We start from the raw sequence: 10,663 nt of genomic DNA on the forward strand, positions 1-10,663 counted from the left end.
TCAGGCCAATTCAATCAGAAGCTTTAGGGGCGGGGCCAGGCATTTTTTAAAACCACCACAGGGTGACAGGTGTTTTTGGGGCTGAGAACCATGGTCTGTGGACCAAAGCATGGTCCCGACTTCTGGGCCTACCTGGAAATGGACTACGTAGCAGTGGAGTGAGCCCAGGAACCTGAAGCTGTGACAGTTACCTGGTGGTTACAGAACAATGGCATCGGCCTCACATGAGTCCTAGAAATGGCACATGTGTTCCAGGTGACCCCAGAGTCCCAGATGGACTAGAAGCTGGCCCGAGAGAGGCTTCCAGATGATTCAGACCCCCAACACCCACTCTTAGCCAAGAGCCACTGCAGAAGCCCCCCGGCCTCAATACTGGCAGCCAGGGTGACGCTTCCAGAAAGAAGGGGGAGTCCGCCGTGGCTCTGCACAGCTACTCCAGGCCTCCCATCTCATTCAGGTCCCCAGTAGGATTTACAAGCCCAGTAGGACCACTCAGGCCTCCTCTCCCATACTTTCCCCACCTCACTCCGGCCCCCGCCACCCTGCCCTCCTTGCTGCTCATCCTGAACCCCCTCAAGCTTTCTGGGGCTTCAAGGACTTTGTCTCTTGTTTTTCTCTCTACCCTGCTTGCTCCTCCCTCAGATATCTGCATGGTCCTCTCTCCCACTCCTGCAGATCTCTGCTCAGGTGTCTTTTTATCAGTGAGACGTCCCTGACTTCTGTATTTAAAACAGAAAATCTGCCTCCACACCCAAACCTCCATCCCTGCTTTGTTTTTCTCCATAAGACTTTTCACCCTCTCTCATACTTTATTTTTACTTGTCATCTATAAGCCTACACACACTAGAATATGAGCCTCATGAAGGTAAGATTTTTGTTTGTTTCCCAGGGCCTAAGATAGTGCCTGGCACATAGCAGGCACTCAAATACTTATTCTAGGAATGAACACATCAGAAACGCCAATCTCAAAACATAACTTGTACCAAAAGATCACAGAGAAGCTGATGATACCAAAATCACTCCTCCACTGATCTCATCTTGGCAAAAGCCTTTTTAAAAACAGGCTAGAGGCCTAATGAAACAGAAACCATTTAGAAATAAGTATTTCCAGTCAATTAATTCAATCCAAATGGGTTTGTGAGTCAAAGACAATTTGTTTTGAGAAACAGATAAAACTATGGAGACAGAAAATGAACTTGAAAGAAGGTGATCGAACAAATGGATTTCAGATACTCCTCTGGTATGTGTGTAGTTTCGGAAGAAAAGCCAGGAGTACGGACAGCCGCTCTCAGACAGCAGAGCAGGAAGAGAAGAAAGGCTCCAGTCCCGGGTCACAGCCTGTGAGCGCAGGCCCGGTGCAGGATACGACCTCACACCACCAGGCCCATCGACCTCCTGAACCTAAGGAGGACCCTTCCCTTCCCCTTTCTCCTACTTACACCCACCTGCTTCCAAAACTCATCTGAAGCCACGGACAATACTTTGAGCTCTACCAAGTCGGGAGTGCTGGACGCCCTTGTCAGGGCAGCCACACAGAAGCTGGGGAGCATCCTGCCATGGCCACGTCTCCCTGAGGTCATCTGCTCCACATCCTTACCCTTGTCGCCTCTTTCCTCACCCCCTCAGACGCTCCCAACGGTCGTCCCGCGTGTCTCCCGAAGACCAGTCTTCCCCAAACACCACTTTCCTCAGGTCACTCACTTTTCTCAACAGCCTCATGTGGTTTCCTCTAGCCTACCACAGCTCCAGCCTCGGGCCAGGCTTTTGACAACGTTCACGTGCTAGGCCGAGGCCAAGTCGACTGACTTTATATTTCACCAGGTGCTTCTGCACCTGCCTCAAACCACCAAATCACGGCCTTCCCCTTCAACGCAGCAGTAAGAGAGAAGATTGCAGAGACCGATCAACCTGAATCAAGTCTCTAATCAACGTCCCCGCCGAGAGCATCCCCACTCTCCACACCATCCACGCCCGTTCTTTCCCTCCAGCTTCTAGCCACACCGTCCTTTCCCGCTCCGTTTCCACCACACACACACACACACACAGTGCTCACGCACGCACACGTACTCATTCCGTAATAGTAACTGTGCACCTGCTATGTGCCAGGTCCCTGTCCATGAGGTGCTGACATTCCACAGGATGGAGACACACAGACACTGACAGGCAGATGCATGATGTCAAGGAGCCCTACAACCTTCCTCAACAGGAGCTCCTCAACTGAAATCAGAAATCGGAGTAACTGCATTTTCAATTCTGAAAAAAGTGAGAGAGCAAGCCAGGTGAACAGTGGGGAGAAGAGGTTTGGGGCAGACAGAAGAGCAGGTGGAAAGGCCCTGAAGCAGAGAAGTGCCTGGCGCAGGCAAGGAGCCCACACCAGAGTAGAGGGAGCCAGAGGAGACGGGGGGAGGAGGCAGACCACGGAGGGCCCACGGCAAGGGCTGACTCTTGCGCTTAGAAGGAAGGTTTCGGGAGGACGTGGGGAGAGGAAACACACTCTGACTTACACTGGAAAAGAATCACCCCCCCCCCCCCCCCCGCTGCCTCTCATTTCAGCCATCTATCACGAGGAATGAAATTATGGCAGATTTGTTCTCCCCTTGAACGTTCCAAAATTTTCCAGTGAGTATTGTATTGTTTTTTAAATGAAGGAAAAAACAATCTTCCCAACCCTTTAAGACTCGGCCCAAAGTCCACGTCTGCCTCAAGGCCCCCCCTGGCCCAGGGCTAGGACTGTGCCCATGCTGCCCCCTCGGCCCCAGGACGACCGGGGTGACCCCATAGTTAGCGGGACCTACACGCGGCAACTCGTGTGCATGGAAGTTTCCGGTGCTGCCCTCGCTGCTCTCCTGCCATGTGGGAGTCTGTCCCTTCGGACACTCTTGCCCCCAAGTGCCTGCCTGGGTCCCAGTCTTCCTCTCAGTTGACTTAATTAATTCTTGGTAATTAAAGCTACTATTTGGTGATGAACCGCTAAGAGTCTGACCTCTCCCAGGGGGGTGTAAATATTTTAAAAGGGGAGTCCAAGTGGAAATGCAAAAGCCTTAGACTCGGAGGCCTGGGGCTGTAATGATGGGACGACAGCACTGGGTGCATATTTTGTGGGTAGCTGGCTACCTTCTGCTGAAGGGTTCAGGTGCTTGAAGAAGCAGCAAAGGGAGACAAGGGAAGAAATGAAAGATGAGACTACATCATCGCCGCCACCTCCCTCCTCCCAGAGGGCCATCCAATCCATTTTGGGTACCAGAGAATGTTCCCCAGAGGTAACCCCAGCCATCTCAGAGGGGTGGCCTGTGTGAAAGTAACCACCACCCTCAGAAAGAAAAGCCCCCTCAAGACACGTCTGGTCTGGAAGCAAAGTGTTCTCTAATTGCTTTCAGTGGGGGAGCTCCTTGAGGGCAAAGTTCATCTCACATGAGTCTTTTATGTGCCACAGGGCGCCCAGCTCTGGGTTGGACCCAGGGTAGGCCTTTCATAAGCAACTGGAGATTACTGATCGATGATGGCCCAGTTGCAGAAAGACTCCACAGGATTTCAAATACAAGTAAACATTCTAATTAAGAATAATGGTAGAATTCATCACACATCTAATATTTTTAAGGGCCTGAAGATTTATAGCCTTAATGAAGTCGCAGACAGTGAAGTGGTTTTTACAACTCGGCCGGTTCAGCTCAGGTCTGCAGAGTCTGTGTAACAAGGCAGAGAGCAGCCCCTGCCCGTGCAGACGAGAGCCTCGACTGGGCCAAGCCCCAGAAGAATCTGAACAGCTGCTCACTGCCCACCCCTGGGCTCCCTTCTCCTCTGAAAATGCCAAACCTCTGCCTCAGACGTGTTCTCAGGCCCTGGAATAACCCTGAGAGGCCTGCAGTTACAATGGACACCTGCCTTCAAAACCTCTCTCGGGTCTCGCTCTGCCCTCTGGCTTGCCAAGAAACAACTTCAACTTCAGCAGGTGAATTGGCAGGGAGGAGTAGCACGCTGTAAACCGCAAGCCGGGGAACACAGGTGGAGCCAGAACCCACTCCACCAGCTCACGTTCAACTCCAGCCTGCCAAGGGCAGCGTCGGTAAGATGCTCCTATGCCCAAAGGCTGGATGAAAATGAGGAAGCAGCAGCCACCCCTCCCCCGCATCACACCCAGAATGACCTGAACCCCCAGAAGCAGGGAAGTCCTAGGAATGCACGTGAGGCTCACACACGGGAACCCCCGTCTTTACAGTTCCATGACCCCCCCCCCCCCCGCCGCCGGCCTCGGTCGTAACACCAAGGCCTCGAGCACCCCCCCCCCCCCCCAAATAGACATGCGGGAGACTGAGCCTGTGGACCACGGAAGAAGGCCTGGAGGCCGCACCCAGAGGAGTGATTTCTTTAAAAGCATTCCTGAAGAGGGGACTCCCTCCTTTCCTTTCCGAATCTCCTGGACACTCACTCCGTCTGTTAATTGTGCTCTATCTTCAATAAACTCTGCTTTCACCTCCAAAAAAATAAAAAATAAAAATAAGAAAATAAAAGCCCTCCTGAAGAAAACACCCAGCCAAGTCACCCTCCAATCACTCCTCCCAGATGGCTCGGCCCTGGCCCTCAGGGCCCCTCCCAGTCAGAGGTCCCAGCTTCACCTCCCCTCTAACAGAGGCACCTGCCCCGAAGTGAGCGGGGAGGGGGGGCTTGGAGGGACACAGCCCCGGGGAGTGTGAGTTTTTGCTTTAGGGCCTTCAACGTTTATCTCCCAAGTGAAAATAGACTCACTGATTATTTGTTTTTGTAAAGATGATCTGTAAATCTGTAGAAAATTCAAGTGACAGGCAAAACTAGAAACAAAAGTAAAAAACCGCCAGACCCCACACCACTCAGAGGGAAGGAGATCTCACAGTAAACTCTGCTCTGCGGACAGGAGGGGGGTCCATTCTGAGGCAAACTGGAGGGTGGTAGGCCTTGATTCTCTGGAGAAGCCTGGAGATTTAGTTGTGCCCAAGGCCCTTAACGCCACCTCTGGACTTCTCAGAGCATTTTCCGGGGCAGGTGGGGAGGGCGCCCTCCAATCACGGTAGAGCCCTCGCAAATAGAGGTAACAAAGTTATACAGACCTGAACCCCCGCATCCCCACATGCTGACTGGAGGCCTGGAGTTAATCTGTTCAGCAGAGGTACTCCTTTTTCTCACTCAATATTGTGGCAGTCTCTCCACAATCAATCACCAGCATAGACAACATCAGCCTTCTCGTCCCCTGGAATGTGTTAATGAGAAAAGCGGCCACGATTCCTACTTGGTGCAACACCTTCAGAATCTCAAGCGGAGAGTGTAAAGGACTTACCCAAAGTCATACAGTGAACAGAGGACAGCCCAGAAGTGCCGACGGGTTTGAAGAATGACTTTGTGGTGACACCAAACTCGAAAGGTGTTCATTAACTTTTCTTCGAGTCATAAAAAGGATCAGATATGTCATTTCAACACACATACACACTTCCCACTTCAAATAAAAGTCAACGGTTGGCTGAGGCAGCACTCTCGTCTCCTAAAACATTTCTTAAAATTAATTAGCTAATGGATCTCACGCCCAACACTCCTAGAACATGAAGGGGGAGAACACTGGACCAGATGCCCAGAAATGGAAACAGACACAGATTTTCGTGTACATGCAATCACTTCACCTCATGGATGTCAACACTCAGAATTCTCTCCTATTCAGGATGTTCCTAATTTTGTAGCCAAAGAAAAAGTCAAAACCAAGGTACGTAGAAAGACAGAGGTGGAGACAAAGATCTAACACAAACACTAAATTATTCAAATGTTAACCGTGGTTCTAGGTTATAGGATTTATCAGTCAGTTGTGTTTCTTTTGTATACCTGCGGCCCCTAAATTTTCTACAGGAAAGTGCTTGTGTAATTATTTTTAGAGTTTTAAAATAAAAATAATTAGTCCGCAACCTAGGTTGGCCTATTTGGATTTTATTTTTCACTACAGAAAAGCACAAACTCAAAACTCGAGGGGATCCACCACTCTTCCCAGTTTTGCACAAGTGGAGACAAGTGTGAGAATGAAACCCAGACCCCGCGAAGCGAAGACTCACTCCGGTCCAGTAGGAAAGCTCACCATGACCAGGCGGAGTAGAGGGCAGGCATTACCGCTTTCTTTTCCGTCTCCAACGTGTAGGGAAGATGAACATTCGAAACTAATCTCTCCTCAAGTGCAACCAAGAGTTCACAGACCTCTGCCCCCAGAACAATTTCCAACGCATCTGTCCACAACCACCCTTTAGCTCCAAGACTACCCACACCACTTAGAATCTGCATACCGCTTCTAAGGAACCCCCCTTTTCCGGTATTTTATTTCGAAAAGAGTTATTCCTCCTCTTCCTTAAGATTCACAAACATATCATCCAACCCACAGGATACAGAATCATCCATTCTATCAATGAATAATCATGGTCGGCCATGCTGTACGGAGCTTAAGTAAAGATTATGTTAACAAAAAGGATGGGTTTTCATGGGCCTGAGGAAAACAGACAGGAATTGAGGAGCAAGATTTTGTTAAAATGTCTCAGCCCTGGCCAGAGGGGGTGGGGTGCGGTGGGGAGGGAGATGGCCAGAGGACAGAACATCTGTCATTCCGCAGTTTCATTTCTCATGGCCAGTTAATACCCTGAGTTTATGCATCAGTCTCTTCCAAGTTTGGTTAGTGAGTCAGTCTGCCTGGATCCAATCAGCTCCAAGTGCCTTACAAAACTGAATTTCGGGTCTACGAAACTGAGAACCAGATCCTGAAACATAGTGATCCCACCGAAATAAAGCCACCCCCAGGATGACATCTGTCTCCACTCTCTAACTCCAACACCCGTCATGGTGTGTATTTGATGTGTCTAATACTCTCTGATGTATCTAATACTCATCTAATACCCTCCATGGCTTGTAGGATAAAATCCAAACTTGACCCGCCTTTCACAGCTCCAACTCAGCTTTCCAGCCTCCTCCCCAAACAAGCCAAGCCTCTCAAGGCTCCATGCTTTCATATATAGCTCTCTCTGCCTAGAATGTCCTTTGGCCAGTCTTACTTGCCTACAAAACTCCTTTGCTTCCTCCAAAGCCCAGTTCAAAATTCACTTCTGCCCTGAAGCCTTCCCTACTCCCCCAGGCATTTAGTTCTTACAGCTTATAACAGCTAACTACAGGTGCGTTAGAGAACTTAAGTACATTGTGCTTCATCTGTTTCAATATCTGACCTACCTCTGGATACCCTGAACTTCTGCAGAGAAGAAACTCACTTTGTATCCATAAGTCCTAGCACAGTGTCAAGAATGAAAGGTGAGATCAATGTTGAAAGGTTGATCAGGTGGAACACTGGCATTGAGTCGCTTGGAGGAAAAGGGAGGGGAAAAGAGTCTCACAAAATCTGAGAATTAAATTATCCGTATAGTGAATCTCATCCAAAGTGACCGCAATATGGTTAAGAGGCAACATGAAAGTTTTAAAAATTTAAGTAATAATAGCAACTAACATTTGAGGTGAGCGCTATGGCTTTGGTTAATTTGATGCACACAACAGTCCTGTGAGGTAGGTACTTTTATCTGCATTTAAGCTGGGTAAAGCTTGAGGCCTTTCCAAAAAGGAAACTGAGGCACACAAGAGATCAAACTCAAAATCATTCCCTTAGCAAGTGGCAGAAGCAACCGGTAGTCTGGTTCCAGAGCCACTGGGCTCTGGGATCAGGAGGACCTGGGTTTGAATTCAGATTATGTTACAAATGTGGTTTTTGGGTAAGTCATCTAACCCCTCAGGACTTGTTTCCTGTCCCTTCTGCGCTCGTGTCTGTAAAGGGGCAGGACAAGCCCTTTCTCTCAAACTGCAGAGGAGTAAGTCAAATATGATGTTTGCCAAAGTCTCCCAAATTGTTTCTCCCGTCTAGCAGGCGCTCCGTAAATGCTAACTCGTCTTCCTTTCCCTTCCTAAAAGCTGCACAAAGTAGACTCTGAGGGAAAAGCTCTCTCCTAAACTACTCTAAAGGCTTTTCGCTTTTCTGAGGCAGATCAAATAGTTAGGCCCTCAACACAGAAAGCCTCGCCTTACCTGCTTATCTCAAAGTCCATTCCCCAGACAGAGGCCAGAGACCTTTTAGAATGTAAATGTCATCATGTCAATCACTTAAAACCCTCCAAAGGTCCCTAATTTCACTGGAGATACAAACCAGAGTTAGAGGGGGGAGGCAGTCTGTCCGCAGGGCCCCCTGTGATCTCCCTCACCTCTCTACAGACTTACCTCCCCTCTCCTTTTCCCCCTCCAGCCACACAGGCCTCTTTCGCTTCCTCCAACTTGCCAAGCTCCGTGCTGCTCCACACATGGTTAACTCTTAACCCTCCTTCGGGTCTCACCCCAGACGTCACTTCCTCAGGGAAGCCCTCCCTAAGCCCCCAAATCAAATCAAGGCCCATTACTCTTACCACTCTCTTCATCTTTCCTTCCTTGTGCTCATCACGGTTTGAAATGATTAGTTTACCACTTCCTTCAGAGTTGTATTCAAAAGACACCTTCTTAGAAGGCCTTCCCAGGGTACTTGAATGCAAATTCAACCCCCACCCAACATCTCATATCCTCCTTCCCTATTTTCTTTTTATCCTTTAGCATTTAGCCCCTTTTAACAGGCTTTTTTTTGAACTATATCTTTTACTTTCCTGTCCTCCCTCCCCCTCTCCCCTCTCCGCCCTGAAATGAAAGCTCCAGAAGGGCAGTTATTTCTGCTTGCTTTCTTCACAGCATCGAAAACAATGCCCGGCACATGTTTGTTGACAAACATTTGGTGCTGAATGAAATTTCAAGATTACTTATTATTGGGCTTTCTCACTAGGCTACAAGCTCAAGCTACAACATATCTTTCTGCTTTACCACCATCCTCCCAACACCTAGTCCCGTGCCCGGCACGTAATAAGTGCTCAATAAAAATTTACTGACTGAATCAAAGCCACGACCATTGGGGAAAAATGGGCAAAATATGTGTGCTGGCACCATTAGCTTCCTCCTCTCTTTCACTGTGTGATGTACCTGTGAGTTTGAGGAAACAGACCCATGAAATCCCAGCAGGCACCCACCAGGCCAGGCATCTGTCTGTCCACATCCTGTATGCTCAGCCACACTGTACACACAAGCAGATGCACCCTACAGGCCGTACATGAACACAGAGCTGAAGGCAAGGGGGCCAACCCTAGGCCCAGCACCCATCTCACCCCCAAGTCCTATTCTAGGCTAGTCCTGGGTGCCAGACATGCTTCCCTGGGTGGGCCGGTGGATTTTTTCCAATCCAGGACTTTTAATGCCACCTCTGGCCTACTCAAAAAAAAAAGTTAAAAATCCCTGAGCAGCTCCAATAATCCTGGGGTTCTGAGGAACAGACATACCTAAGGTCGTATGGACCCCTCCCCCTCACACACGCTGATCCAAGGCCAGGAGGCCATCTGTCCAGCAGACGCTCCCGTGTCCTCCCTCGGGTCACATTGAGCCTCCCCCCCCCCCCAAACACACACACACACACACACACACACACACACACGCACGCACGCACACACAGGTTGGCAGGAAGAGCCCCTGCAGAGAGATAATTTCCACCCTGATCAACAGGCCTGGTCGCCCCTTGAGGACCCCCAACTCTGGAGCAGAAATACCTGTCTGCTCCCGGAGAAGCCTCCCCCAGGATCAGAACTTGGGCGGAGGTGGGGGGCAGGGACTGCGGGGCGCCCCAGAGGGTCGGTCCCCGAAGTGTCCGCCCCAGGACGGCGCCAGCTCTCGGCGCGGCGGGGACGGAAGGGCTGACAGGGCGTCCCGGCGGGGCCAAGCGGCACCGTTATCCGCGCCCGGGCGGGGGGCCGCGGGCTGTGGCCGAGGGCGGCCGCCCGTCCCGCGCAGGGGAGGGCAGCGGCCGTGCCCGGGGCGGCGGCGGCGCGGCGGCGCGGCGGCGGCGGCGGCGGGTCGCGGCGGCAGGGGGCAGGCGGCCCCGTCGGCCGGGGGCGGGGTGGGGTGGCGGCCGCGGCCCGCCAGGCGGCGGTCGGGGGAAGTGGCTGCCTGCCTCGCCTCGGGCGGCGCGCAGGGTCCGCCCGGCTGCAGGGCCGCGGCGCGGGCGCGGGCTCGGCCCCGGCTCGGCGCGGCCCCGGGCGCGGGCTGGGGCGGCCTCGGCCTCGGCGGCGGCGGCGGCGGCGGCCCCGGCCCGCAGGCTCCCCGCCCGGCCCGGCCCGCGGGGGGCGCTTACCTGGCGGCGGCGGCGGCTGCAGGCCCCGGGCTCGGCCGCGCGCGTCGCCAGCGCCGGCTGCGGGAGCCACAACATGGCGACGGCGGTGGCGGGCGGGGCTGCGGCTCCGGGGGCGGAGCGGGGGCGGGAGCCGGCCTGGCGGCGGGACCCGGCTGGGGCCGCGGGCGGGGAGGGGGGGGGTGGGGTGGGGAGCGGGCGGAAGGCGGCTCGGACCTGGGCGCCGGCCCAGGGCGGCGCGGCTGAGGGGGCTGCCCGGGCCCGGGCCCGGCCTCCGGCCTCCCGCTCCCGCCCCGCGCTCCCGCCCGAGGCGGGCTGCGCGGCGCGGGCCCGACGGCGGCGGCGGCGGCGGCGGGGCGGGCGGGGCGGGGGCGGGGGCGGTGCCAAGCGGGGCCGGACCCCCGACCCCGCGCGCCCCGGCCGGGCCCCCGCCCCCCCCCC

The 10,663-nt window shown here is 53.1% G+C and overlaps 1 protein-coding gene across 3 annotated transcripts in view; it reads right to left on the reverse strand.

Annotated features, from left to right (window-relative positions):
• ZNF592 (zinc finger protein 592) overlaps nt 1-10,327 on the reverse strand; it is a 48,266-nt gene extending 37,939 nt beyond the window's left edge. Inside the window, exon 1 of one of the 3 annotated variants that reach the window (XM_042940915.1) lies at nt 10,226-10,327. The gene's annotated coding sequence lies outside the window, so the exon portion shown is untranslated. Of the gene's footprint in view, nt 1-9,644; nt 9,868-10,225 lie in introns of those variants that run through there. The other 2 variants (XM_042940913.1, XM_042940914.1) reach the window with 2 other exon arrangements.
• Nucleotides 10,328-10,663: the final 336 nt, after the last annotated feature.

The sequence above is a fragment of the Panthera leo genome, chromosome B3 (assembly GCF_018350215.1).
Source record: "Panthera leo isolate Ple1 chromosome B3, P.leo_Ple1_pat1.1, whole genome shotgun sequence".
Taxonomy (NCBI): Eukaryota; Metazoa; Chordata; class Mammalia; order Carnivora; family Felidae; genus Panthera; species Panthera leo.